Source organism: Pseudophryne corroboree, chromosome 6, assembly GCF_028390025.1.
Source record: "Pseudophryne corroboree isolate aPseCor3 chromosome 6, aPseCor3.hap2, whole genome shotgun sequence".
NCBI classification, from domain to species: domain Eukaryota; kingdom Metazoa; phylum Chordata; class Amphibia; order Anura; family Myobatrachidae; genus Pseudophryne; species Pseudophryne corroboree.
Window position 1 is genome coordinate 325,123,066 of NC_086449.1, and position 26,525 is coordinate 325,149,590.

Below are 26,525 nucleotides of genomic sequence, written 5' to 3' on the forward strand. Positions count from 1 at the left end.
GGAGAAAAATAAGAAGGGGGAAGGAGAATAGGAGGGAGATTGGAACTGGAGAAAATAACAAAAGGGAAAAAGAAATCTGGCTCGACAAACGCCTCCGGTCTTATTATTCTCAGCGCTCAGGTGTCGTCTCAACCTTCCCGGAACAGACACTCTAGTGATACAACCTCTACCGTCTGTTCTTTATCACGGGACCTCTCTGGGTCAGCAACCTTTTTACAATGAGACGAATGGACCCAAGTCTCTCTCTCGGCAACCTTCAATGCTGTTGTGCTGGTCAATAAGACTTGATATGGTCCTTCCCATCTGTCAATAAGGCAACCTGAGCGTAGGAAATTCCGTATCATTACATAATCCCCAGGTTCAATGTCATGACAATTATTGTCTGGCAAATCAGGAATCACCAACTTTAGATTATCATTCTGATTCCTCAATTGCTTACTCATCTTAACCAAGTACTTTACGGTTACTTCATTGTTACATTTCAAATCATCCTGGGGGTTAATCATAACATGGGGTTGTCGACCAAACAGAATTTCAAAAGGAGACAAATTAAGAGGGGACCTGGGAGTGGTTCTGATGCTGTATAATACGATTGGCAAAGCTTCGGGCCACAATAATCCTGTTTCAGCCATTACCTTGCTTAATTTGTTTTTAATAGTGCTGTTTACTCTTTCCACCTTCGCACTCGCCTGGGGGCGGTACGGAGTGTGCAGCTTACTATTAATTCCCATCAACTTACACATTGCTTGAAAAACTTCACCTGTAAAATGGGTACCCCTATCACTCTCAATGATTCTAGGGATACCGTACCTGCACACAAATTCCTGCACAATTTTCTTTGCAGTAAACACAGCGGTATTTGTGGCCGCGGGAAATGCTTCAACCCAATTTGAGAACACGTCAATACAAACCAATACATATTTTAAATTTCTACAAGGTGGCAATTGTATGAAATCAATTTGTATTACTTGGAAAGGACCAATCTGTAGGAGGGATATGGGATGGCTCTGTTGGTATTGCCTTTCCGATATTCTTCCTCAAGCAGGTGAGACATGTCATCGCTCTTTTACCCGCATGGGAAGAAAATCCTGGGGCGCACCAATAAGCTCTTACCAACTTACACATTCCTTCTTTGCCTAGATGAGTCAGCCCATGTGCCGCTTCCGCTAGACTTGGAAGGTATGCTCTGGGTGCCACTGGCTTACCCTGTCCAGAGTCCTGAGGACTCCTGGCCATATCCTTTTGACCTCCAAACTGCCTTTTCTTGTGGTGAACACAAATTTTGCATTTCATATAATTTCTGTGTGTTTACAGTATCAAATACCATCAGTTGTGTACTGTCTGTTTGTATGGGGTTACCGGCTGCTGATTTAGCAGCTTCGTCTGCTCGGCTGTTACCAAGTGATACCGGGTCTTGGCTATACGTGTGAGCTTTACACTTGATAACAGCCACTCTGTCGGGTTCCTGTATCGCTGTTAGAAGTCTTTTGATGTGGGCTGCATGCGCTACGGGTGTGCCAGCTGCCGTCATGAAATTTCCGAGGCGCCATAGGGCCCCGAAATCATGGACCACTCCGAAGGCGTACCTAGAATCTGTGTAGATATTGGCTGATTTGCCTTTAGCCAATTCGCATGCTCTGGTTAGGGCAACCAGTTCAGCAACTTGTGCTGAGTGTGGTGGGCCTAGGGGTTCCGCTTCTATGGTACCTTGGTCATCTACGACTGCGTATCCAGTACACAAGTCTCCCGAGTCCGTCTGTCTGTGACAACTGCCGTCAGTGTAGAAAGTAAAATCTACATCTTCCAGTGGGTTGTCACTGATGTCAGGCCTTGCCGTGAAATTTTGGGTCAAATATTCCATACAATCATGTGTGTCGCTGTCCTTACTAAATCCTCCTTCACCATCACTCTCATCCTCCACCCTTTGTGGCTGTCCAGGCACACCTGGGAAATATGTTGCAGGATTTAGTGCGCTACATCTCCTTATGGTGATGTTTACGGGGGCCATCAACGCCAATTCCCATCTTGTAAACCGTGCTGATGAGACGTGTCTGGTTTGGGCCGAATTCAGTAAAGCTGACACTGCATGTGGTGTATGAATTGTGAGGTTGTGTCCTAGCACTACATCTTCGCTTTTACTTACTAGCAATGCTATTGCTGCAACGCTTCGCAAGCATGTGGGGAGGGATTGCGCTACCGTGTCTAGCTGAGCGCTATAGTAGGCTACCGGCCTGTTGGCATCACCATGCTTCTGGGTTAAGACACCTGCCGCGCACCCAGCACTCTCTGTTCCGTACAGCTCAAAGGGTTTTCCATAATCTGGCATGCCTAATGCTGGTGCCTGCGTTAGGCACTGTTTAAGTCTCTCAAATGCCATCTCAGACTCGTCTGTGTGCGAAATCCGATCAGGTTTGTTTGAGGAGACCATCTCCTGCAAAGGCAAGGCTAGTATGGAAAAACCTGGGATCCAGTTACGGCAATACCCACACATTCCTAAAAACGTTCTAATCTGTTGCTGGGTTTGTGGCAGGGTCATGTCACGAATTGCTTGAATTCTATCAGTGGTGAGGTGTCTCAGTCCTTGTGTCAGACAGTGTCCCAAATACTTCACCCTGATCTGGCATAATTGTAACTTATCTTTGGACACCTTGTGTCCTGTGTCTGAAAGATGAAACAGGAGTTGTTTCGTATCTCTCAGGGACACTTCTAGTGAATCAGAACACAGCAGTAAATCATCCACGTACTGTATTAATACTGATCCACTCTCAGGTTGGAAAGACTGTAAACAATCATGCAAGGCCTGAGAGAAAATACTTGGACTGTCAATGAAACCTTGTGGTAATCGAGTCCAGGTGTACTGAACTCCTCTGTATGTAAATGCGAATAAGTATTGACTGTCAGGGTGCAGAGGTACCGAGAAGAAGGCGGAGCAGAGGTCAATCACAGTGAAAAATCTGGCAATGGAGGGATTTGCATAAGGATGACAGCTGGATTTGGCACTACGGGGAATTGACTCAACTATTTTGTTGATCCCTCTTAGATCCTGCACTAATCTGTAACCCCTCCCCCCACTCTTTTTAACAGGGAAGATGGGACTATTGGCAGTGCTGGACGTTCTTACCAGAATGCCCTGTTGTAGCAAGCGCTCTATTACAGGGTAAACTCCTAACTCCACCTCTGGCTTCAGAGGGTATTGTGGGATTTTTGGAGCTATCCTACCATCTTTTACTTGTACAACTACTGGGGCTACGTTTGCCATTAATCCAGTGTGTTGTCCATCCTTGGTCCAAAGTGATTCCGGTATCTGGGAAATCATTTCCTCTACCTTGGACGGACACCTATTTACAATAACAGTGTGTGACATTAATCTTGTTGGGGAGTCTAGCATATCCTGCACTTCCTGAGCGTGGATTTCGGGTATGTCCAAGAACACACCTTCAGGAGTACAATATATGACACATCCCATTTTGCACAGTAAATCTCTCCCTAGGAGATTAGTCGGAGCCGATGCAGCCAGCAGAAAAGAATGCTTGGTATGCAAAGGCCCTATCGTAATCTCTGCAGGTTTGCTTAAAGGGTAGTGCTGTACTACTCCTGTTACTCCCATGGCTGGAATTGTTTTACCAGTGGTTCTCAAGCCCACGGTCGAATTTATCACTGACTTGGCCGCCCCCGTATCTACAAGGAAATTTAGAGATTTACCAGCTACATCAATTGTGACCTCAGGTTCATTTCCAAGGCTCGCAATTAATTTCACTGGCTGCAGACTACAGGTGTGGCCCCACCCCTATTGTATGTGGTGGCCTCCCTGCATTGCGCTGGCAGCTATTACCTGTGAAGGGAGTAAATGGGAACTATCAGAGACTTGCCAGTCTCTTCTTGGGGGATACCTTTTTGTTTCCCCTGCGTGTGGCTCATAACTCCGTCTCTGCGGTCCTTGATCCCAATTTCGTGTGTCATGTCGTTGTCTAGGGGGTTGATATGATTTTTGTGCATTTTTCGATCTACAGTCTCGTGCAAAATGTCCCTCTTTATGACAGTAATAACAAGTTACCACATTTGACTTACCCACAGGGGTCGGAGACTTATACTGAGGTGGCCTTGTGGTCAGGGCCTGTATACTTACGGCCATTAACTTATCACTCTGCGACTCCCTGTGTCTGGTGATGTTTCGATCATGATCAATAGCGGCCTCTCTCAAAGTAGCCACTGACAAACCTCTCCAACATGGTTGGGTGGTCTGTACCCTCGTCCTCAATACTTCCTTTAAACCATCCATTAACACAGATACTGCTACTTCTCTATGATTCACATTTGTTTTAATGTCTTCTATCCCTGTATACTTAGCCATTTCCTGCAGTGCCCGATGAAAATAATCAGCAGCTGTTTCTCCCTCTTTTTGTTTGATGGAGAAAATTTTGTTCCATTTGCCAACAGCTGGGAAATACTCTCTTAACTGTAAATTTATTCTCTTTACATTATCTTGGTTGTACACATCCGTAAGGGGTACCTCTTCGTCTAATTTACAGTCAGCTATAAATCTCGCTGAGTCGACATTGGAGGGTAAACATGCCCTCAGCAATATCTGCCAGTCTTTGTTATTGGGCTCCACAGTATTTCCTAGCTCTCTAATATACTTCTGGCTTGCAACTAGATCTTTCCTAGGATCAGGGAATTCAGACACCATTGATCTTAATTCCGTTCGGGAAAAGGGGCAGTGAATGGCGATGTGTCTGACAGGAGTGACTCCTGAAGTGTCAGTTTTCCCATTTGGTACTGCAATTACCCTAACGGGATTAAGTTCAATAACATCATTCTGAGTAGATTCTACAACATGTGGTGCAATGGTTTCAGCATATTGTACAGTGCCGTACTTACCAGTTGATACGACCTCACCTGTCCCTCCACTAGGGGCCTTTGATACTGCTCTTACTGGTTGGGACGTGCCCACTGTTGTTTCTGCTATGGTGGCTGCTAGAGAGAGTGCCGATATTGTTGTGGGCTCATCCTCTTGGTCACAATCCTGGGAAAAGTTTAAAACAGGGTACAGCTTGCACGGGTTAGTATTAGCATCAACAATCTTAGTTACATTATTCTTAACATTTATACAGTTACTAAGTGCATGTTTATCATACACCAGTGTGCCATTCTCTGTAACCACCTTCTCTCCTGTTATGTATGGTGGTGGTGGAGCGGTGGCTATCAGTTTTCTGATAGGGTTAGATCCAGCCGCTTGAGCCAATCCTCTCTGTATTTCACCTTCCTGTTGCCATAACTGTAAATAATCATAATGTTTGATCCGTCTCTTTGCAGATTTAATGAGACATATCCTTCTCCTTAGATTTTGTAACACCTCAGGACTAAAACTGCCTACCCGTGGGAACTTTTCCCCGTCATGCACAGTCATTCTTTCCCATTCATCGCACAAAACCTCTGTGTGTGAACCGTATTTCTCACACATGATATACCTTGCCGACCCGATTGGTCGGTTTACTAAGTCAACCTGAACCGAGGTTGATCGCCCCCTACCGGAACAACTGGCCCCCATCTTTGCAGGTGTTGCTTTCACTACCTCTGACCTTCAAATCAGGGTCTTCAGCGAACCCTTACAAAAACCAAGATGTCCGGGGTAGGCCGGCGGCGGAAGTTTACCGAGTACCTCCACTCACTCCTCGCCCACGTTGGCCAGTACTGCAATCACTGACTCAGAGCTGCTGTACCCAACCTAGGGCCCCTATGAACCTTTATTTACTGGAACATGTGGATGTGATCCGAAGAGCACTTAACCCTTCCCAGTAACTATTGGTTGTTAGAGAATTCCCGAGTGACCAGCGAACCTCCCTTAAAATAAAATAAAAATTACACAAATCACGTTAGAATGTACAAATAGCGTTTATGACCCCTCTAGCGTACGCAAATGGTACTGGGTCAAGTTATTAACTAATGCACACAATTACATGCGGTACAATCGTTCTGCACATAAGCAACTAATCTTATGTGCGGAGCGACCAGTGGAATCGAAAATTGTGGCTGCGAATTCCTTCAGCCAGAGCTTAATGGCCTATATGGGTACCGCACCAACCCTTCCTGGTGTTGTGCTTCTTTACTCTTTATCTATAGCGGACTTCCTAGTCTGCTGTACCTGGACCTCCTGGCCCGTGACCTCCAGGTCTGTGCTACAGTAGACCTCCTGGTCTGCTATACTCTAATGCTCTTCTTTTAATGTTTAACAAGGGATGCCTCCCAAGCCACCGTGCCGTCACTTACACGTATGTACCTCACGAGAACTCGATGATTTCCTGTGGTTCCACCCAAAAATTAGACACTTATATATATGTATACACACACTTTCACCTCATATACTCTTTACTTTCGTTTCTGCGCAGAAATCCCTTTCATTCAGTATCGCAGGCTAATCCAGAGGAGTTGCAACTAGAGAAGGATCTATTAGCTTAAAATTTTGGACACTGAGATTGATTTGCGCTATTATCGCGTTGCCTCCGTATCGCATACTAAAACAATACTATTGTGTGATTTGTATTATGTGGGCGTACCCAGACGCTCCGTTGCGTAATATACGATCCGTGCGTCGGACCTTGCGTTGCATACGCTAGTCCCGCCCTTTGTTAGAGACACGTGTACGCAAGCCAGATATATCCACAGAAAAACAACTAACACGTTTATATCAAAGTAAATGATCTTTAACTGTAATCATTTACTGAACACCACACAGATCTTTCCTTGTATCTTTAGGTAGAGCCGTGTGCGTGTTTTACAATTTACTCCTTAACGTATTATTTTTACTTTTAACTACCAATAGCAACAAATCTTTCTCAGCACGTTATCAATTATAAATGGCAACCAGGAAAGTGAGATGTGAAAATTACACAAATGAAAAGAAATGCAGGTGTGTGCGTGCGTGTGTGCGTACGCAAAACAGAGATAAACAGTTTTAAAAGACAATAGCGTTTTGTTCTTACCTTCCGGTTTCGGATTCCACCAGCACTCTTACAGCGTAGTGATGCAGACGCTTATATAGTCAGCACTACTGTATCCCTCACCACCAATACGGATACGAAGGGATACTGCCTTCCCGCCCTTGCTGACAGATAAAGTCTGTGTTCGCTAGTGCGGATATGTGGAGGACGGACGAGCCGCCAATTGATAAAGCTAAATATTTATCTTATAACATTCACTATATGTGGGTAAGAGACTCAGTACGCAATTGGCGTATGGGGTACCGTAAGGGTACGCACTTGATGTAGCAGACGCTTAGCCGTGGTCGAGACGCACATGCGGCACGCTCGCTCACAGCTTAACGCTTGGTGTCGAGCACGCTATAGGCGGCCGACTACCGTAATGCTACGCTACCAGCGTAGCGGACGCTCGTGACCACGAGGGGAACACGAGCAGCGCAGACGCTCACGGGATGACACTCAGTAAACCTTGTATGCAACACACTGAAAGATTGGGTTTGTACTGTAAATCTTACTACTGAAATACTGTAGCGATATAACGCTGCTTAATCTTGTTAATACAAAAGCTGCTTGAGCGATTGAGATGCTCCGAATACCCTCAGTAATGTAATAAACACACAATACCTTGCTAAGGTTCCAACACCTTTACTAACAATATCTAGCTATATAAAAAGGGGAAAACAGTTAACAGTTCATACACTACAGGCTAACATCAATATCTAAGCAGAATAACTACACATATACAGTATACAACAGTTTAACAATAACATAGAGAGAGAGAATATGGCAAATACAAACAGAGAATAAGTTGGTTACAGAGAATAACTTACACACTGGGAACGATCGCTGCGCAGTCCTGGTACCAGCTCTCTAGTTAGTCAATGATGAAAACCGTTGTGGAGAGAAGACTGAGCTGGCCAGGCTGGCTGTTCTTATATACACTGCGTACAGTACACTACAACGGGACCTATAATCTCATTGTTCATTGGACACAGGAATATCTCCCCGCACTATAACAAAAGGTCATAGGTTAGTTTGAACAGGTGGGCTGTGACTATATCGAACTGCTCAGGTGGGAGGGAATCTCAGGATTCCCGCCGCATGGATAATGAACCGCAAATATAGTAAATGTCCAGAAACTACTAATAGACATAACTATACGCAGGAGCGATTAATCTTTACTTAACCAGCACCGGATTGTTTCTAATAAAATGTTCTTTAGTTAGGTACCAAACACCACTGCTCAAACCCTGTCTGACCCTTCGTATCATGCAAAGAGGAATTCCTCTGTCCAGGGACCAGTTACAATAAACAAACTTACAGTTATTATTAAGGGGAACATTACCTATAAAACATACCATTTTAATTTATTATGTAACGATTGAGTCGCCCGCTAGACGCACACAAACTCTACCGTAAATGCACATACTACGCGCCAATGCGCACGGCCGTAGAAGCTCCATTACGCAACTGCGAATATGCGCACGCACGGGAGAGAATGTGCACGTGCAGCGGGCAAGCGCATGGGGTTAATATATGGCAACGTGCAGCATGATATTTTTCCCGACTTTGACACCGGGTAGGATTCACGGGTCACTTGATCCGGGTTTACCCTTTTCCACTTGCAAAAAACACGGGTAAATGCGCGCCCCCGTGCATTTACCCGTGTTTTTTGAGCTAGTGGAAAAGGGGTATGAATGTATTAAAGGACATGAAAAACTGCTCCAAACCCTGTAATTCACTTTTTTTTAGTAACCCACATCGAATTCCCCATACTTATAATGGGAAATGTGATGTGGCCAAATTTACACACAAAAAAAATGTGAAAAAATACAGCAGTATGCCCTGTGATAATCTTGCCAGCTCAGGCTGGCAAGTTCACAGGGCAGCATTGCAATATGCACCCTTTTGCCCAGCTTTCTCTGCCCCTGGCAGAGAAAGCTGAGCGGGCACCTGGCAGAGTGATCAGCTATGTGTGTCCGATGGACACACAAGCTGATCACCGTGTAAAAAAGAAAAGAAAAAAAAGAAAACAAATACAAAAACATACTCACCTGTCCAGGTAGCCGGTGTCCGCTGCTCCGGTGAGCGCTGCCGGGCGCCGGGTCCCCCATGTGCTTCAAAGTGACCTCGGTTCAGTAAAGTGACGCTGCAAAGTGGCAGCGCACTTTACAGCACAGGGGGTCACCGCAGCGCACAGGATCCGGCGCCCGGCAGCCCAGCAGGAACAGCGCGGACCGGCTCCCTGGACTGGTGAGTATATTGATGTTCTGGGGGGGGTCCGCTGCGCGCGGGGGAAGTCGTGACGGGGGGTGTCGACCGGCGGTGGCGGCGGTGGCGGCGCATGCACAGCAGGATATCGGGCTATTTTTTCCTGAAGAATACCCCGATGATGCTGTGTAGTGTCATCGCAGGGACAGAGCTTGACCGCAAGCTCTGTCCCTGCTCGCGATAATTGATACATCCCTGCAAGTTGGGGCAATTTTATCACCTGTCATCCGCATCCTGGATGCGGATGGTGATAAATAGGCCCCTTCGTCACTATGTGATGTGACAAAACTGCTTCACAAGACTTCTCTGATTAATTTGATATGTGACACTTGAACATCCGTGTGTGACTGAGTCAGAATCTTTATACAAAGTGCTATGATGCAGTGACTGGGCTTTTTTCACACCAAGTTCTGAAAATGATCAAGAGCCTATTGCAACAAGTAGAGGAGCTGGGAGCAATGCCTTGTGGGTCTGTACACACCCTACACTATCAGCTCCAATGACTTACTAAATATGTAGAAAGACAAAAAAATGCATCTTTTTTGAGGCAAACAGAAATACAATTTTAATATTTAGAATTAATGGCGGACAATGTTACCAGCTTGGTGGCTGGCCCTCATTATATGTTTTCCTGTGGAGTCCTGGAGCTGTAGGCCCATCCCTCCCATTCTGGCCCGGGGTATCTATGAGACATCTTCACTAGGTTGGCTTTATTTGAAAGGACAGCACAGTTACATTTCTCCTAGAAACTTTTGTTTCCCGTACTAATATGTGTGCAACATACCTAACAAAACAAAACAAAACTACCAAAGAGGAAAGGGCTTAATTCAGACCTAGTTGCAGCAGCAAATTTGTCAGCTAATTGGCAAAACCATGTGCACTGCGGGGGGGGCAGATGTAACAATGTAACATCTGCAGAGCGAGTTACATTTGGGTGGGCTGTGTCAAACTGAAATCTAACTTGCAGTATAAAATTAACGCAGACAGTATTTACCCTGCACAGAAACAAAATTAACCCAAATCTAACTCTCACTGCACATATTATATCGGCCCCACCTGCAATGCACATGGTTTTGCCCATTAGCTATCAAATTTGCTGCTGCAATAAAATCTGAATTATGCCCAATGTTAACATAGGCCATTAGATTTATCTACTTGACTATTGTTCCTTCTACACAGGGGTGTCAGAACGTTTTTTTGCTTGGGGGGGGGGGGGGCAAGATAAAATCTCTTTTAGGCACCCATTACACATGTTACACATTACGCCAGGTAGAGCCCATTACACATATTACGCCAAACAGGGGTGTATCTAGGGGTCCGGGCGCCCCTGGCAAAGTAAGGGACTGGCGCCCCCCATATTTGAAATAGGGAAGATCCATGTGCAAAAAAGGGACATGATCTTGTGGGAAAGGGGCATGACCATACAATAGTACCCCCGATTCAAATTACACAGTAGTAACCCTTATACACACTATGCCCACACAGTAGCAGTTCCCTTTACACATTATGCCCACACAGTTATTCTTATAACACTGAGGAGACATCGGCATTGCCTGGCCTAGCTGAGGAGGCAATGCCACCCAAGGCCAGGTAGTATAATCAAATAGTAATGCAAAGAAGTGCAGTGCAGCGCACTACCCAGTGGTGCAAGTAGAAAATAAATCTTAGTGGTACTGTGTGCGCGCGCTGAAGGCGCGCACACAACAAAAATGGGTGTAGCTACATGTCACATGGGGCATGGCCAATGAAAATAGGGGTGTGATACACATATGACCACAATAGTGCAGTGCCAGATGCACATATGCCCCCATAGTGCCAAATACACATATGCCCCCCATAGTGCCAGATACACATATGCCCCCACTGTGGCAGATACACATATGCCCCCACAGTGCCAAATATGCCCCCACGGTTCTATATATGCCCCCACAGTGTCAGATATGCCCCCACAGTGCTAGATATGCTCCCACAGTGCCAGATACACATATGCCCCTACAGTGCCAGATATGTCCCCACATTGCCAGATACACATGCCCCCACAGTGCCAGATATGCCCCTATTGTGCCAGATACACATATGCCTCCACAGTGCCAGAAAAGCCCCCACAGTCATATAGTCATAGTCCCCATCCCCCTCCCAGCACATAGCCATAGTCCCCTCTCAGTAAATAGCCATAGCCCCCACCTCTCTAAGCAATAGCCTTAGTCCCCCCAGCACATAGCCGTAGTCTCCACCTCTCCCCACCCCTTCCCATCACATAACAATAGTTCCCTGCCAGCATAGATAGCCATAGTCCCCCTCCCTGCACATTGCCCCTCACCTTCCCAAGCACATAGCCATAGTCCCCCTCCCCCTCCCAGCACATAGCTGTAGTCCGCCCTTAGCACATAGTAGTAGTCTCCCCCACTCCCAGCACATACATAGCCTCCCCACACAGCACAAAGCCCTAGTCCCCACCCCACAACATCCCAGCAGATAGCCGTAGTGTATGGCAATACTTGCTGTGCCGAGCTGCCTGGAATGGAGGGCGGAGGATCGCTCAGCAGGCAGGAGCTTGCACCAGGGTCCTGCACCGCACCAAACTACGTGAAGAAACTGAAAATAAGCTACAGCTCCCAGCAGACCTTGCCGCCAGGAGCTCCCGACAGCAAGGCTCGCTGGGGGTTGTAGTTTATTTTCAGTTTCTATAGTGCATTCACTTCCCTGTAGTGCATTGTGGTGCTGGACACCGGCGCCAGCTCCTGTCTGCTGAGCAATCCTCCGCCAGGTATTGCCAGACACTACGGCTTAAGAGATTCCACCCATTGGCCGAGGATGGCACTGTCAGGCGGCGCCCCCTGCTTGGCTGGCGCCCCTGGCGAGTGCCATCCTGGCCAATGGGTATATACGCCCCTGACGCCAAATATAGCCCATTATACACATTATGTCAGGTAGAGCCACTTGTACATATTACGCAAGGTAGAGCCTATTATACATAATACACCTGGTAGAGCCCATTACACGTTACACATTACGCAAGATAGAGCCCATTATACACATCTGCTAGATAGAGCGACTCCTCCACCTCCTCCTTATTGCTCCTCTCGCTACACCTTCCCCACAGCCAGCAGCTATGTTGCTGCTTACCTCTGCTGTCACGAGCAGCACATCTCTGCAGAACGTAGACACTTCAGGAAATGTGGTGGGGTTGGCGGAGCCAGGGCCGGCCTGAGCCTAATTTTTTTGGTAAGCAAAAATATATTTTGGCGCCCCTTAATGGAATATGGGGGGTAATTCCAAGTTGATCGCAGCAGGAAATTTTTTAGCAGTTGGCCAAAACCATGTGCACTGCAGGGGAGGCAGATATAACATGTGCAGAGAGAGTTAGATTTGGGTGTGGTGAGTTCAATCTGCAATCTAAATTGCAGTGTAAAAATAAAGCAGCCAGTATTTACCCTGCACAGAAACAAAATAACCCACCCAAATCTAACTCTCTCTGCACATGTTATATCTGCCTCCCCTGCAGTGCACATGGTTTTGCCCAACTGCTAAAAAATTTCCTGCTGCGATCAACTCAGAATTACCCCCATGGTTTCATGTGGAAGAGGCATGGGCACAGAAAAGTATCAATTCACATTACACCTCACAGTAACATCCGTTACTCACATTACACCGCACAGTAGCATCCGTTACTCACATTACACCGCACTGTAGCATCCGTCACATTACACAGCGCAGTAGCGTCCGTCACATTACACCACACAGTAGCGTCCATCACATTACACCGCACAGTAGCGTCCGTCACATTACTCTGCACAGTAGCATCCGTTACATTACACCGCACAGTAGCGTCCGGCGCACAGTAGCATCTGTCGCACAGTAATATCAGTCACATTACACCGCACAGTGGCATTCGTCACATTACACCGCACAGTAGCGTCTGTCACATTACTCCGCACAGTAGCATCCCTCACATTACACCGCACAGTAGCGTCTGTCACATTACACCGCACAGTAGCGTCCGTCACATTACACTGCACAGTAGCATCTGTTACATTACACCGCACAGTAGCGTCTGTCACATTACACCGCACAGTATCGTCCGTCACATTACACCGCACAGTAGCGTCCGTCACATTACACTGCACAGTAGCGTCCGTCACATTACACTGCACAGTAGCGCCCGTCACATTACACCGCACAGTAGCGTCTGTCACATTACACCACACAGTAGCGTCCGTCACATTACTCCACACAGTAGCGTCTGTCGCACAGTAGCGTCCATCGCACAGTCGCATCCGTTGCACAGTAGCATCAGTCACATTACACCGCACAGTAGCGTCCGTCGCACAGTAGCATCCGTCACATTACACCGCAGAGTAGCATCCGTCGCATTACTACGCACAGTAGCGTCTGTCTCATTACTCCGCACAGTAGCGTCCGTCGCATTACTCCACACAGTAGCGTCTGTCACATTACTCCGCACAGTAGCATCCGTCACATTACACCGCACAGTAGTGTCCGTCACATTACACCGCACAGTAGCGTCCGTTGCATTACATCGCACAGTAGCGTCTGTTACATTACGCCCGTAGCATCCGTCGCATTACACCACGCAGTAGCATCCATCATATTACATCGTACAGTAGCGTTCGTCGCATTACACCGCACAGTAGTGTCTGTCGCATTACTCCGCACAGTAGCGTCCGTCACATTACTCCGCACAGTAGCGTCCGTTACATTACTCTGCACAGTAGCGTCTGTCACATTACACCGCACAGTAGCATCCGTTACATTACACCGCACAGTAGCATCCGTTACATTACACCGCACAGTAGCGTCTGTCACATTACACCGCACAGTAGCGTCTGTCACATTACACCGCACAGTAGCATCCGTTACATTACACCGCACAGTAGCATCCATTACATTACACTGCACAGTAGCGTCTGTCACATTACTCTGCACATTAGCGTCTGTCACATTACACCGCACAGTAGCATCCGTTACATTACACCGCACAGTAGCATCTGTTACATTACACCGCACAGTAGCGTCTGTCACATTACACCGCACAGTAGCGTCTGTCACATTACACAGCACAGTAGCATCCGTTACATTACACCGCACAGTAGCATCCATTACATTACACTGCACAGTAGCGTCTGTCACATTACTCTGTACAGTAGCGTCTGTCACATTACACCGCACAGTAGCGTCTGTCACATTACTCTGTACAGTAGCGTCTGTCACATTACACAGCACAGTAGCATCCGTTACATTACACCGCACAGTAGCATCCATTACATTACACTGCACAGTAGCGTCTGTCACATTACTCTGTACAGTAGCGTCTGTCACATTACACCGCACAGTAGCATCCGTTACATTACACCGCATAGTAGCATCCATTACATTACACCGCACAGTAGCGTCTGTCACATTACACCGCACAGTAGCATCCGTTACATTACACCGCACAGTAGCATCTGTTACATTACACCGCACAGTAGCGTCTGTCACATTACACCGCACAGTAGCGTCTGTCACATTACACAGCACAGTAGCATCCGTTACATTACACCGCACAGTAGCATCCATTACATTACACTGCACAGTAGCGTCTGTCACATTACTCTGTACAGTAGCGTCTGTCACATTACACCGCACAGTAGCGTCTGTCACATTACACCGCACAGTAGCGTCTGTCACATTACACAGCACAGTAGCATCCGTTACATTACACCGCACAGTAGCATCCATTACATTACACTGCACAGTAGCGTCTGTCACATTACTCTGTACAGTAGCGTCTGTCACATTACACCGCACAGTAGCATCCGTTACATTACACCGCACAGTAGCATCCATTACATTACACTGCACAGTAGCGTCTGTCACATTACACCGCACAGTAGCGTCTGTCACATTACACTGCACAGTAGCATCCGTTACATTACACAGTAGGGGAGAGAGAAAAAGAGAAGGGGGGGATAAAGGGGAAAGAGAGAGAGAGAGAGAGAGGGGAGGGTGAGAGAGTGAAGAGGGGGTGTGTGAGAGAGTGAAGGGGGGGGGGTGAGAGAGAGGGGAGAGAGACCTTCTCTGGCATGGTCCCAGCTCCCTGTCCCTCCTGCAGCTCTTTGCCTTTGTGTCCCACAGCAGGTCATCTTCTTATGTTCCCTTCCCCCAGACCCCTCTAACCTGTGTCTAGTGTGAGCCACGGGAGTGGAGGGCTGGGCAGGTGAGGACCGCAATCATGGAGCTGCTGGGAGCCGCGGTGTGCGGCCAGACAGACAGACTGGCAGGCGAGAGAGGAGGGCTGGGCGGAGGAGGCACATCACCGTGCAGCCGCTGGGATCTGGCGGTCGGCAGCGCGCTGTACAGTGAGTGAAGGTGACTCACTCACTGAGCAGCAGTGCCCTCCACTGACCGACGCTCTACACGGCACTGGCCAGAGCACACGGGGAAGGCAGCTTCAGCGCTGCCTGCTGTATGTAGTAATAGTATCAGTGCCGAATGCACCACTGCAGTGCTAATACAGCGCAGGCAGCGCTGAAGCTGCGGCATAGGCATGCAGTTGTGGGTCTGGGTGAATGGCGCCTCTCTCATGATTTGGGGGGAGCGAGTTGCCCCCTTGCTCCCCCATTCTGACGCCCCTGCTTCTACATGAGCAGTCTTCTGCAACCCAGATTTCTACCACTTAATTTGTTTAGAATATAGGGTTGGAACCTAGAATTAAATTAGGCTCATGGAAGGTACAACAAAATACTTTGGGGTAAATTTACTAACATTCATGTTGCAGCTGATTCAGCCGAGATCAATCTCGGCTGACATCGGCAGTTTGAGATTGCAACTTTTGAAATAAAAAACACCGTAATTTACTAAACTACCATGTTTTTTCAATTCGACCTTACCGATGTCAATGTCGTTCGTATTGTCGGGCAGTGTTTTACGGGAGAGATTAGTAAAACACTGCCGGACATTACACAGTTTAGCCCAGCTGGATCAGTGAGATCCATGCAGGGCTTCATTGTATACAGTATTTAAGTAGTTAAAAACATTTTTCCACAGCAAAAGACAATATTTAATTCTTTTTTTAACATTAAAGCTTTGAAGTCGCCACCCACAGCCCAGGGCTGGCGGCCATAGCCCTCTACTTCATTCCTGACCCTTGGGTGTCTGGAGGGGGGACCCCTTTATTGGAGAGGCCCCCACTCCCCCAGGGAACCCTGGCCAGGGGTGACTAGTTGGGGGAGTAATGCCATAGCTGCAGGGACCTATATAATTGTGTCCCCCGGCTGTGCATTACCTCCCTGGCTAGTGGAGCCTGGTGCTAGTTTCAAAATTATGAGGGACTCCTACATCCTTTTCCCCCCGTATTTTTGGAAACAGGACTGGTCCAAGAGCCTAGTGCTGGTGCTTAAAATACAGGGAGATCCTATACAATTTTTCCCGGTATTTTAAGCACCAGGACCGACTAAGAGCCTGGGGCTGGTTATATTCAGGAGGGGGCACCACACACAATTTTTTTCTTCTTTTTTTTTACTATCACACACACATTTACACAGAGAAGCATGCACGGATCTCACTTATCCATGCATGATTCTCCAGACATGCCAGCCAAAAGCAGGTCTGTTTAAAAGTTCTATTTCTGACTTAGAGATGTGCACCGGACATTTTTCGGGTTTTGTGTTTTGGTTTTGGATTCGGTTCCGCGGCCGTGTTTGGATTCGGACGCGTTTTGGCAAAACCTCCCTGAAATTTTTTTGTCTGATTCGGGTGTGTTTTGGATTCGGGTGTTTTTTTTCAAAAAAACCCTCAAAAACAGCTTAAATCATAGAATTTGGGGGTCATTTTGATCCCATAGTATTATTAAACTCAATAACCATAATTTCCATTTATTTCCAGTCTATTCTGAACACCTCACACCTCACAATATTATTTTTAGTCCTAAAATTTGCACTGAGGTCGCTGGATGACTAAGCTAAGCGACCCAAGTGGCCGGCACAAACACCTGTCCCATCTAGGAGTGGCACTGCAGTGTCAGACAGGATGGCACTTAAAAAAATTGGCCCCAAACATCACATGATGCAAAGATAAATTAAAGAAAAAAGAGGTGCAAGATGGAATTGTCCTTGGGCCCTCCCACCCACCCTTATGTTGTATAAACAGGACATGCACACTTTAACAAACCCATCATTTCAGCGACAGGGTCTGCCACACGACTGTGACTGAAATTACTGGTTGGTTTGGGCCCCCACCAAAAAGAAGCAATCAATCTCTCCTTGCACAAACTGGCTCTACAGAGGCAAGATGTCCACCTCCTCCTCATCGTCCGATTCCTCACCCCTTTCACTGTGTACATCCCCCTCCTCACAGATTATTTATTCGTCCCCACTGGAATCCACCATCTCAGGTCCCTGTGTACTTTCTGGAGGCAATTGCTGGTGAATGTCTCCACGGAGGAATTGATTATAATTCATTTTGATGAACATCATCTTCTCCACATTTTCTGGAAGTAACCTCGTACGCCGATTGCTGACAAGGTGAGCGGCTGCACTAAACACTCTTTCGGAGTACACACTGGAGGGGGGGCAACTTAGGTCAAATAAAGCCAGTTTGTGCAAGGGCCTCCAAATTGCCTCTTTTTCCTGCCAGTATACGTACGGACTGTCTGACGTGCCTACTTGGATGCGGTCACTCATATAATCCTCCACCATTCTTTCAATGGTGACAGAATCATATGCAGTGACAGTAGACGATATGTCCGTAATCATTGGCAGGTCCTTCAGTCTGGACCAGATGTCAGCACTCGCTCCAGACTGCCCTGCATCACCGCCAGCGGGTGGGCTCGGAATTCTAAGGGCTGTAACACACACTCCGGTTTTTCCCGGATGGCAAAAAGCCGGACAAACTTTGTCCGGCTTTTTGCCATCCGGGAGAAACCGGCAGAGTCGCTCACACAGGACGGCTTTGAGCCGTGTGTGATGCTGTGCGCATGCGCAGCATCAGACACGGCTTCAGAAAAAACCGTTGTGTGTGAAAGCTCCCCTTCACACACATGGTTTACTGGCTCCAAAGACGGCCCGGCGGCCGCCCGGCCGCCGGACCTTCCAGTGGTGAGACCCGGCAGCCGGGCCGGGGCCGTGCAGTGTGAAGGGACCCTAGCCCTCACACTGTTAACTACAATGCCGGCACGGGAAAAAGCCGTCCGGCTTTTTCCCGGCCGGCAAAAGCCGGGTAGTGTGTTTCAGCACTAAAGGTGTGTACACACGGTGAGTCCTTGCTATGTCCTATTTTTTCTTGAGATTTCCCTTGAACTCCCCGGAGGCCAGATAGGACAGATTTTGACTAACTTTTCTTGAGATCTGTGTTTGTGTGCTTAAGATTTTGGCTTATGTGAGATTTTGGCTTATGTGAGATTTCGGCTTATGTGAGATTTTGACTATCTCATTATAATAGTGGGATGGCATTACAGGGTTGGGGGGAGTGTCTTTTTCGACTGTCAGCCATTTTTAAAACAGTGCATTTCTGCTCTGTGGCTGATTTTTGTTTACATTTTTTTCCAGTTAACCTATGGATTCTACATGGACAAGAGGACCGAGGGGCTACGTGGGACACTAGGTAAGTATGTGCGAGTGTGTTGGTGTGTGTGTCAATAAACTTTTACCTTCACGGTGTGTGTGTTTTGTCTTTCTTGGGGTATTTCTTTTGTTGTGGAACTATAGGTACCAGCAGGCCTTTTAATTCTCTGCATGCTGGTACTTGTGGTTCTCCAAGTACCAGCATGTGGGGAGGCTTGCTGGGACTTGTAGTTCCACAGCAAAAGACAATATTCTTTTTTGACACAATTTTGACTATCAGCCCGGCACCCACCGCCCAGGGGTGCTGGGGACAGCCTCGGGCTTCACCTCTGGCCCTTGGGTGCCTGGAGGTGGGGGGGCCCTTTATTTAATGGGTCCCCAACCCCCCAGGGATCCCCGGCCAGGGGTGACTAGTTGGGGTGTGTGATGCTGCGGCCGCAGGGACCTGTATAAAAGTGTCCCCCGGCTGCGGCATCACCTCCCTGGCTAGTGGAGCCCGGTGCTGGTTTAAAAAATATGGGGGACCCCTACTCTTTTTGTCCCCCGTATTTTTGGAACCAGGACCGGACCAAGAGCCCGCTGCTGGTTGCTTAAATATGGGGGACCCCTACTTCATTTTTCCCTCATATTTTTGAAACCAGGACCGGCTCAAAGAGCCCGAGGCTGGTTATGTTTTTTGGGGGGACCTGCACATTTTTATTTTTTTATTTTTAACACTTAACATTTTTACACAGAAGCATGCACGGATCTTACTGGTCTGTGTATGCTTCTGAGTAAGGGGGTCATTCTGACCTGATTGCTTGCTGCAGTTCATCTCAGCGATCAGGTCAGAAGTACGCAGAATGGCCGACAGCTGTCGTGGCCTTGAGATCACCTCTGCCTGATTGACAGGCTGAGGCGGGAGGGGGGCGGCACGGCGGCGTTTGGCTGCCGTTTTGTGGGCGCGGTCCGGCCAACGCAGGCGTGGCCAGACTGTGCGGGGGGGGGGCAGGCCGCAGCAGCGTGGCGTCACATGGAGCCGCTGTGACCCGGCCAACGACGAGTAGCTCCCGCCTAGCACGCAAAAGTTGTGCTGGCTGGGAGTTACTACTGAAGTGCAAAAGCATTGCAGCTGTATGATGCTTTTGCACTTATGTGGGCCTGACATGCGGGGCAGACTAGCCCTGTGCTGGGCGTCCCCCTGCATGTCAGTGTGCCTGATCGTAGACCTGCAAAATTATGCAGGGCTACGATCAGGTCTGAATTAGCCTCTAATAAAACATGACCCCAAAAAACATAAAAAATATGTGGTTTTCGGCAGTATCCCCCCCCCCCCACCTCAGCAACACTCAACTCCCATCCACCCCCCCCCCCCCCCCAAAAAAAAAAAAAACCCACCACCACCCCAGTTAAAAATGCTATAGGGCGTTTTTACTACCTGCCGATAGCACAATATAAGCCCCTTTACATTTTTTAAAAAATACACCACACAGTTTGTTTTTTCCAAAACTTTATAAAAATATTAAATGCCAACGCCAACTCTGGCCAGGATTCATAAGCTGTACCATGAGAACGAGTGCCTTTGGACAGGGACTATGCCAACAGAACAGGAAACGGGCATATCCGAGTACAGTAGAGGTAAACAGTGCAATTTTGCCTTGGGTGAAGAACATCATCAAATTTCAAAACAGTCTTGAAGGAACGATCCGTAGTCCGGGACAGTGAGGTCACAAAACCGACGCTGCAGTACTAATGACCTCAATACAGTTCACTTTGAGCAAGAGCATAGGATAAGGTCACCAGCAGATTTTTCAAACAAAACTAAAAAACCGGGTCCAAAAAACTAATTATAAATGAAAAAAGCGTGGGTCGCCCAGCACAGAGGACTGTGTACTCTGCATGTCAGAGTACATGCCACTGGACGAGGTGCTAGATTGGGGGGAGGGGCTGGGCTGTGTGGCTCCCGACGGAAAAAAATACGGTTGCTGAGGGGGGTTTACCGGCGCATGCTCCATGGGGGGGTTGTTTGGGAAGGGGGGACGGGCACAGGCGTGCGCAGAGACTGACTGGCGGGTGCCGCTCCGGACTTCGCCCCCTCCACGGCATTATAGTGTTCTCTCACCTCCCCTGTCCTGGATATAGACTGCTCACCTGGTCCGCTCACCTGGGCCGCCCAGGTGAGCAGTTTATATCCAGGACAGGGGAGGTGAGAGAACATTATAATGCCGTGGAGGGGGGGAAGTCCGGAGCGGCACCCGCCAGTCAGTCTCTGCGCACGCCTGTGGGGACGGGCCAAATTTGGGTGATACCAAGGGTCAGTTGGCACTATCTCACACGCCGACACCAGTGTTTGGCGCCTGCCGCGTGAGACAGCCTCATTGACTAACCGTTGGAGGATGAATTTTTGTTCATCCGTCATCAGGCGCATTTCCGATGCAATAAAATTGCCAAATTGTTGTTCGGCATCCGGGGGCCTATGCAAAACCTCCTCAGCACGTTAAAAAAAATTGCTGGGAGCCAGAGGGGGTGCTATAGGGTGCAGAAGTGGTCCTCCTTGCCGTGCGCCTCGGTCTTCCTGGGCGCGCCTGTGGGGGTGCCACCGGCTCCGCTACCGGCTCCTCCACTTCTGCCCCTTGGCCTGTGGTAGGCTCCACCTCCAGCTCCAAGGTAGCATCCTGCAATATAAGAAAAACAAAAATTAGGTCTATGTCAAAATTGGTGGGTGGCATATGAAACAAATGTGTGTGTACTTACCAGATCCAGACTCTCCTGGGCCTCCTCTTCGACAAGAACTGGAGACTCTGGATCTAGAGCGTCCCGTGACCTTACCCGCACCTCTTGCTCTATAATGAACTGAATTTGGTCATAGTACCAGAGCGTCGGTTTATAGACCTCATCAGTCCCGGCTCCGGATCGCTGTGAATCTTGCACCTTCTTGCGTTCCTTCACGAACACTGTTCGGAAATTTGAAAATTTTTTCTTCACCCAATTCACATCAACATCAGAGTTTTTGCCTCTACTGTACTCAATAAGCTGCTGATATGCCCGATTCCGCTTGATTCTGTTGGCATAGTCCGGGCTTCTGACACGCCACAGGCACTCGTTCTGATGGTACAGATCAATGAATCCTGACCAGAATTGGCGGTACTCCTCAGCTGACATTGCTGGTTGAAAATAAAATAACACAATTAGCCGACAAAATACAACCGTCACATACAAAAAGCCTAAAAATACTATTTATATATATATATATATGTATTCCAATGGATTGGCACTCACCCTTCGTAGTTACAGGCGCCCCGGTGCCTTCTGGGAAATGTAGTACACAAAGCGTCTCCAAGCATGCAGCGGCACTCAGGGAATGATGCAAGCAATTATAAGGCAAAAGGTGTTTATTCCATAGTGAAGAGAATGGTCCCATTCTCTTCACTATGGAATAAACACCTTTTGCCTTATAATTGCTTGCATCATTCCCTGAGTGCCGCTGCATGCTTGGAGACGCTTTGTATATATATATATATCTATCTATATCTATCTATATATATATCTATCTATCTATATATATATATATATATATATATATATATCTATATCTATCTCTATATATATCTATCTCTCTCTATATATATATATATCTATATCTACCCCAAAAATGCATCCCTTAATGTGTCGCCAGCATCCCCTCCCCCCCCCCCCCCGGAAAGGGGGCGTGTCCTCATTATTTAAATGTGCTGGCCTCATTTTAATGGGCGTGCCTCATCTGAAAAGACTACCTCAAACCCCAGTATTTGACCGTGTACCAACAGATCACGCCCACCATAGGGAAATAAAAATTCAACCATCTTAAGCCCCACACAGTAATGCCCCCTGCACCATATTATGCCACACTCCGCAATGCCCTTGATACATTAAATCCCCACATTATGGCACTCAAGAGTCCGCATTTTACACATTATGGCAGGCACGTGTCCCCATTTTATACATCAGGGCAGAATGCCCATTTTATACATTACTGCAGGCAATTGTCCCCATTTTATACATCACGGCAGGCAAGAGTCCACTTTTTACCAGTGGCGTGCGGTGAGGTCAGTGGCTAGTGAGGCACTACAGCCATAATGTTCACCGAATCCTGCCGATGACCCCTACCGCTGCCGAGCCAATGCCCACTACTGCCTATGAGCCGATGTGCGCCCACCATCAACTCACCCAGCCCTCCGCCACTAATTTGCATCTCCAGGCCTGCCTGCTCATCATACTAGTAATATATTGTACATTTTTATAGAAAAAATAATAATTACTGATTGGGAAGGGAGTGGGAGGAGGACATGAATGCAATGTTGTTGTCCAGGGCTTCCATTAACTTAATGGAGAAGGGTCTGAATGTGTTAAAAAAGTTTAAAAAAAAATGCGTGGGGTCCCCCCTCCTAAGTATAACCAGCCTCGGGCTCTTTGAGCCAGTCCTGGTTGTTTAAATACTGGGAAAAAATTGGACAGAGGTTCCCCGTATTTCAACAACCAGCACCGGGCTCTTAGTCCGGTCCTGGTTCCAAAAATATGGGGGACAAAAGATGTAGGGGTCCCCCGTATTTTTAAAACCAGCACCGGGCTCCACTAGCCAGGGACATAATGCCACAGCCGGGGGACACATTTATGGAGGTCCCTGCGGCCGTGGCATTACCCCCCCAACTAGTCACCCCTGGCCGGGGTTCCCTGGAGGAGTGGGGACCCCTTAAATCAAGGGGTCACCCCCCCTCCAGGCACCCAAGGACCAGGGGTGAAGCCCGAGGCTGTCCCCCCCATCCGTGGGCGGTGGATGGGAGGCTGATAGCCATGTGTGTAAAGAAGAGAATATTGTCTTTTGTTGTGGAACTACTTGGCCCAGCAAGCCTCCCCCGCTTGCTGGTACTTGGAGAACCTCAAGTACCAGCATGCAGGGAAATAACGGGGTCGCTGGTACCTGTAGTTCTACAACAACAAAAATACCCAAATAAAAACACAACTCGCACACCGTGACAGTAAAAATTTATTAAAACACTTGCACACTCACACATACTTACCTACATCCCACGCCGGTCACGTCCACTTGTCCAGTAGAATCCAATAGGGTAGGGGTACCTGTAAAAATTAAAATTAAACTTAACACATCCACAGGAGAGAGAGAGAGAGAGAGAGAGAGAGAGACTAACCTGCTGCTGCTGGGGAGAGCCGCATACACTGCAGGCCCATGCCGCTGCTCCTGTCAGTGGGAGGACAGAGCCGGCGGAGGAGGGGGGAGAGCCGCATGTGGGAGAGCCCCCCAGTGCCAGATACATTGCCGCACAGTGCCAGATACAAATTGCCCCACAGTCCCAGATACATTGCTCCCCTAGTGTCACATACATTGCCCCCCAGTGCCATATACGGTGCCCCCCAGTGCCATATACAGTGCCCCACAGTGCCAGATAAATTGCCCCACAGTGCCAGATACGGTGCCCCCCCTAGTGTCAGATACATTGCCCCCCAGTGCCATATACGGTGCCCCCCAGTGCCATATACAGTGCCCCACAGTGCCAGATACGGTGCCCCCCCTAGTGCCAGATACATTGCCCCACAGTGCCATATACGGTGCCCCCCAGTGCCATATACGGTGCCCCCCAGTGCCATATACAGTGCCCCACAGTGCCAGATAAATTGCCCCACAGTGCCAGATACGGTGCCCCCCCTAGTGTTAGATACATTGCCCCCCAGTGCCATATACGGTGCCCCCCAGTGCCATATACAGTGCCCCACAGTGCCAGATACGGTGCCCCCCCTAGTGCCAGATACATTGCCCCACAGTGCCATATACGGTGCCTCCCAGTGCCAGATACGGTGCCCCCCAGTGCCAGATACGGTGCCCCACAGTGCCAGATATGCCCCCCCCAGTGCCAGGTTACATTGCCCCACAGTGCCAGATATGCCCCCCAGTGCCAGTATACATTGCCCCACAGTGCCAGATATGCCCCCCCCAGTGCCAGGTTACATTGCCCCACAGTGCCAGATATGCCCCCCCAGTGCCAGTATACATTGCCTCACAGTGCCAGATATGCCCCCCCAGTGCCAGTATACATTGCCCCACAGTGCCAGATATGCCCCCCCCAGTGCCAGGTTACATTGCCCCACAGTGCCAGATATGCCCCCCCAGTGCCAGTATACATTGCCCCACGGTGCCAGATATGCCCCCCCAGTGCCAGTATACATTGCCCCATGGTGCCAGATATGTCCCCCTACGGTGCCAGATATTTCCCCCCACGGTGCCAGATATTTCCCTCCACGGTACCAGATATGTCCCCCTACGGTGCCCCCCAGTGCAGATACGGTGCCCCCCAACCCCGCTGCTGATATACTTACGTTTCCTTCGATTGTCTTCTCCTCCACGTGCTGCCGCTGCTGCTGCTTCTTCCTCCGCGCGTTGAAAATGGACCCGGCGGGGAGGGGCTGGATGACGCTGATCGGCATCGCAAGCTTATATCGCAAGGTACTAGAAACACTTGCGATATGAACTAGATAGGACACCGATCTAGCAAGGATTGACTTGCCAGCGCGGTCTATCTTTTCTTGCGATGCCGACCTGGCGGGGACGCGCATCGGGATAGGATCGGGATCGCAAGGTGACTTTCACCTTGCGATCTGCACTATATAGTCAGAATCGGAAGAAAAAATCGTACCGTGTGTACACATCTTTAGCCTTTTCCTCGCAGCCCCAGTTGCGGGAGAATGTGAAGGAGGAGCTGTTGATGGGTCACGTTCCGCTTGACTTGACAAGTGTCTCACCAGCAGGTCTTTGCACCTCTGCAGACTTGTGTCTGCCGGAAAGAGAGATACAACGTAGGCTTTAAACCTAGGATCGAGCACGGTGGCCAAAATGTAGTGCTCTGATTTCAACAGATTGACCACCTGTGAATCCTGGTTAAGCGAATGAAGGGCTCCATCCACAAGTCCCACATGCCTAGCGGAATCGCTCCGTTTTAGCTCCTCCTTCAATCTCTCCAGCTTCTTCTGCAAAAGCCTGATGAGGGGAATGACCTGACTCAGGCTGGCAGTGTCTGAACTGACTTCACGTGTGGCAAGTTCAAAGGGTTGCAGAACCTTGCACAACGTTGAAATCATTCTCCACTGCGCTTGAGTCAGGTGCATTCCCCCTCCTTTGCCTATATCGTAGGCAGATGTATAGGCTTGAATGGCCTTTTGCTGCTCCTCCATCCTCTGAAGCATATAGAGGGTTGAATTCCACCTCGTTACCACCTCTTGCTTCAGATGATGGCGGGGCAGGTTCAGGAGTGTTTGCTGGTGCTCCAGTCTTCGGCACACGGTGGCTGAATACCGAAAGTGGCCCGCAATTCTTCGGGCCACCGACAGCATCTCTTGCACGCCCCTGTCGTTTTTTCAAAAATTCTGCGCCACCAAATTCAATGTATGTGCAAAACATGGGACGTGCTGGAATTTGCCCACATGTAATGCACGCACAATATTGGTGGCATTGTCCGATGTCACAAATCCCCAGGAGAGTCCAATTGGGGTAAGCCATTCTGCGATGATGTTCCTCAGTTTCCTTAAGAGGTTGTCAGCTGTGTACCTCTTATGGAAAGCGGTGATACAAAGCGTAGCCTGCCTAGGAATGAGTTGGCGTTTGCGAGATGCTGCTACTGGTGCCGCTGCTGCTGTTCTTGCTGCGGGAGGCAATACATCTACCCAGTGGGCTGTCACAGTCATATAG